This window comes from Paramormyrops kingsleyae, unplaced genomic scaffold (genome assembly GCF_048594095.1).
Source record: "Paramormyrops kingsleyae isolate MSU_618 unplaced genomic scaffold, PKINGS_0.4 ups32, whole genome shotgun sequence".
NCBI classification, from domain to species: domain Eukaryota; kingdom Metazoa; phylum Chordata; class Actinopteri; order Osteoglossiformes; family Mormyridae; genus Paramormyrops; species Paramormyrops kingsleyae.
In genome coordinates this window covers 746,340-751,339 of record NW_027325970.1, presented here as the reverse complement: position 1 = coordinate 751,339, position 5,000 = coordinate 746,340, and positions in this window count along the sequence as shown.

Here is a 5,000-nt window from a genome sequence, read left to right as displayed (position 1 = left end):
GTCTTAGTCAGACTTGGATGACTACAGCGGCGCATTGGCGAGTTCTCAGTAAAGAGGAACTTCGGCCGGAGAGATATGCCAACGTCTCCCGGTCTCTGCTTCGACAGAGGAAAACGTTTCCAACACGACCCTAGCTCCAAACCCTAAGCATAGGCCAGACGGGGCGACCATAGCTCCGAACCATAAGCGTAGGCCAGACGGGGCGACCATAGCTCCGAGCCTAGGACAAGGGCGACAAGGGTCAGCCTCCGCCCGGGGCCTACGCATAGGCCGCAGTGACGAAATTTATAAATTGTTCAGTCTAGCTTCCAACATGACAGTATATGAACTGAGAGAGATAGGCAGATTGGATTTGCAGTTGGGGGTAAAGATGGGGACATTTGTAATAAGATCAAGTCTGGGGGCCCAGGAGTCTGAGACATTGACATTTCATCTCTGTGAGCTTCCTGATCACCGGGTGGGGGCCCAAAGTAAAGGTGAATGCTAATCTCAAGGCCAGGCCGTGCCTTTGTCGCTATGGTAATGTGAAGGTCTGGGTGATACTATCATGCTAATTAGGGTTAGCACCTGGAGAGGCATTTGAAAGGCAGTGTTATGCTGATGAAATCAGGGCTGGGGAACTTCCAGGCTGATTCCTGGAACATGCTGTGCTTTGTTTAGTTTGTCTCCACCTCTGTGTATCCCTCCCCCCTTGAAACGTATAAGCTGCGCCGAGCTGAGTCTTAGTCAGACTTGGATGACTACAGCGGCGCATTGGCGAGTTCTCAGTAAAGAGGAACTTCGGCCGGAGAGATATGCCAACGTCTCCCGGTCTCTGCTTCGACAGAGGAAAACGTTTCCAACACGACCCTAGCTCCAAACCCTAAGCATAGGCCAGACGGGGCGACCATAGCTCCGAACCATAAGCGTAGGCCAGACGGGGCGACCATAGCTCCGAGCCTAGGACAAGGGCGACAAGGGTCAGCCTCCGCCCGGGGCCTACGCATAGGCCGCAGTGACGAAATTTATAAATTGTTCAGTCTAGCTTCCAACATGACAGTATATGAACTGAGAGAGATAGGCAGATTGGATTTGCAGTTGGGGGTAAAGATGGGGACATTTGTAATAAGATCAAGTCTGGGGGCCCAGGAGTCTGAGACATTGACATTTCATCTCTGTGAGCTTCCTGATCACCGGGTGGGGGCCCAAAGTAAAGGTGAATGCTAATCTCAAGGCCAGGCCGTGCCTTTGTCGCTATGGTAATGTGAAGGTCTGGGTGATACTATCATGCTAATTAGGGTTAGCACCTGGAGAGGCATTTGAAAGGCAGTGTTATGCTGATGAAATCAGGGCTGGGGAACTTCCAGGCTGATTCCTGGAACATGCTGTGCTTTGTTTAGTTTGTCTCCACCTCTGTGTATCCCTCCCCCCTTGAAACGTATAAGCTGCGCCGAGCTGAGTCTTAGTCAGACTTGGATGACTACAGCGGCGCATTGGCGAGTTCTCAGTAAAGAGGAACTTCGGCCGGAGAGATATGCCAACGTCTCCCGGTCTCTGCTTCGACAGAGGAAAACGTTTCCAACACGACCCTAGCTCCAAACCCTAAGCATAGGCCAGACGGGGCGACCATAGCTCCGAACCATAAGCGAAGGCCAGACGGGGCGACCATAGCTCCGAGCCTAGGACAAGGGCGACAAGGGTCAGCCTCCGCCCGGGGCCTACGCATAGGCCGCAGTGACGAAATTTATAAATTGTTCAGTCTAGCTTCCAACATGACAGTATATGAACTGAGAGAGATAGGCAGATTGGATTTGCAGTTGGGGGTAAAGATGGGGACATTTGTAATAAGATCAAGTCTGGGGGCCCAGGAGTCTGAGACATTGACATTTCATCTCTGTGAGCTTCCTGATCACCGGGTGGGGGCCCAAAGTAAAGGTGAATGCTAATCTCAAGGCCAGGCCGTGCCTTTGTCGCTATGGTAATGTGAAGGTCTGGGTGATACTATCATGCTAATTAGGGTTAGCACCTGGAGAGGCATTTGAAAGGCAGTGTTATGCTGATGAAATCAGGGCTGGGGAACTTCCAGGCTGATTCCTGGAACATGCTGTGCTTTGTTTAGTTTGTCTCCACCTCTGTGTATCCCTCCCCCCTTGAAACGTATAAGCTGCGCCGAGCTGAGTCTTAGTCAGACTTGGATGACTACAGCGGCGCATTGGCGAGTTCTCAGTAAAGAGGAACTTCGGCCGGAGAGATATGCCAACGTCTCCCGGTCTCTGCTTCGACAGAGGAAAACGTTTCCAACACGACCCTAGCTCCAAACCCTAAGCATAGGCCAGACGGGGCGACCATAGCTCCGAACCATAAGCGAAGGCCAGACGGGGCGACCATAGCTCCGAGCCTAGGACAAGGGCGACAAGGGTCAGCCTCCGCCCGGGGCCTACGCATAGGCCGCGGACTCTGCCAATATGTCCCAGAGGCGAATGGCCACTGCGGGGCCTCCAGCCCGGGCAGAGGGGAAGCCTCCCCGGCAGCCCCATTAACGCCTAATTGGCCAGGCGGCCCCGTCTACACTTAGTTGAGCTGGCGGCCTCATTTACATTAAGTGGACCCGGCGGCCCCATTCACACCTAGTTGATCAGGCGGGCCCGTTCACACCTAGTTGATCGGGCGGGGCCATTCGCACCTGGTTGATCGGGCGGGCCCGTTCGCACCTAGTTGACCGGGCGGCCGCATTCACAAGTACCGCAGTGGGCGGCCTCGTTTACATTCAGGGGACCTGCCGGCCCGATTGACGTCTAGTTGATCAGGCGGGCCCGTTCGGACCTAGTTGACCTGGGGGCGGCCGCATTTACATGTAGCGCAGCGGGCGGCCGCATTTACATTAACCCTCTACCGCACACAATTTGATGGTACATGATAAGAAATTATTCCACATCACTTATTGGTTAATTTTGGGACATTTTATTGATTATGTATGTACATATTTATTTCACCGCCCCCCTCTCCAAATGATCTTTTGTTGCCTAAGGGCAAAGTTGTGCAACACTGATACAAAACCACAGAGAAAATTATGTCTTCATAGATCATAATACAATGCTCAGAGAGCAATGCAAAGTAACAAAATTTTTGATGGCTTCCCATCGTGCAAGAGGCATAACATCAGCAACATGTGCAATGTGGCTACTATGGCTCCAGAACATGCGAGTAGCTGGAAGACCAAATATTGACATATGGAGCACAGTGGCAAAGAACTGTTCAAGTTCTTGAACAGTAAGGTTAAGTGGCTTGCACAGGAGAGGTAATGGTGTGACATGTTTTCCATCGAGGGGTCTTGGAAGAACTACTGTCATCTTCAGGCAGACTGTCATCGTCATGTTCCTCTTCATCACTGGTGTATTGATCGTCTATAAATATATATACATATACGTCAACAAAAATACATCAATCACAACTAAAGCTTACATGACTGTATTGGATACCCTGTCTGCTGCACACACCTTTATTTCATTTGAATGACATCTAAAAATTTATCAACACATTTGATTTGTTTATGCAAATGAGTTCAATGACAACCAGAGAAGCAATATTTTAAAACCTACTTTCACTTCTGCTCAAACCTTTCTCTGCATTCCACTCCTCCTCACTGTCACTGCAGTCTATCTCACTGTCTGATGGGATATCCCTAACATGCTGATCCTGAGTTTTACTCCCATAGGAAAATCTTGTGTCCATTTTCTGCCAAAATGCGTTAAATTAAATTAGAAAATAATTTAAAAAACATTGTGCTTACAATGTGCAAAAGTACATGCAATAATATACTAACACACTGTCAAGAAAGCCTCTTAAAATCTACCCCTTATCGCAGAACGTTGCCCTAGGGCAACGAAAACATAAGCTATATTTCAGAACATGCAAAATAAAAAGTAAGTAAATAAAACCTGGGGGAAAAAAAAAAAAACAAGGCTTCTCTACAGCTTCATAGACATGCACATATTTTTTTATCTACAGATAATGCCAATATAAATAAGGTTAATGAAGGAAGCACAGCGGGCGGCCTCATTTACATTCAGTGGGCCTGCCGGCCCCTTTCACACCTAGTTGATCAGGCGGGCCCGTTCGCACATAGTTGACCGGTACGCCCGCATTTAAATGTAGGGCAGTGGGCGGCCTCATTTACATTAAGGTGACCCGACGGCCCCGTTCGCACCTAATTGACCGGGCGGCCGGATTTTCACAGTTGAAAAGGCGGCCGGATTTACATGCATTTGACCAGGTCGGCCGTATTTGCACATAGTTGAAAAGGCGGCCTCATTAGCATTTAGTGGGCCAGGAGGCCCCATTCACACCTAATTTAGCACGATGGGGGGTGGGGGGGGGGGGGGTTTGGTGAGGGGGGGGGGGGGGGGTTGGGGGTTTAGCGCGGTGTGGTTGGAGCTGGGGGGGGGGGGATGGGCAGTGGCCAGCTCCCGGAGGCCTCCCGGTGCTCCCCGGGCTGCCAGGCGGGCACAACAATGTCCCGAAATCGACCAGACGAAGCCAGGCCTTCTGCCTGGGCAGAAGGGAAGCCTCCCCGGCCAGCACGGGGACGGCGGGCCGCATGGGTAAGTGGGGGTGGTGAGATGGGGAGGGGCCGGGGGTGGGGGGGGCAGTTTGGTGAGAGAGGTTTTTGGGGGGGGGGGGAAGGGGGAGGGGGGGGTTTGGTGTAGCGCGGTGGGGGTGGAGCGGGTGGGGAGGGGGATGGGCAGTGGCCAGCTCCCGGAGGCCTCCCGGTGCTCTCCGTGTGCCACTCTGCCCCCCCCCCTCCCCCCCCCCGGGCTGCCAGGCGGGCCCCAACAACACCTGATACCGACCAGACGAAGCCAGGCCTCTCGTCTGGGCAGGGGGCGGAGCCTCCCCAGCCACGCCGGCCCGCCTTCTCTTGGGGGCGGGACCAGTGGGCGGTGCCCTTGCATGGCACCAGCAGGATATCAGGGGAGAACCGGTGGCTTTCTGGGCTCCGGCATGAGATGTCGCCCGCTCGT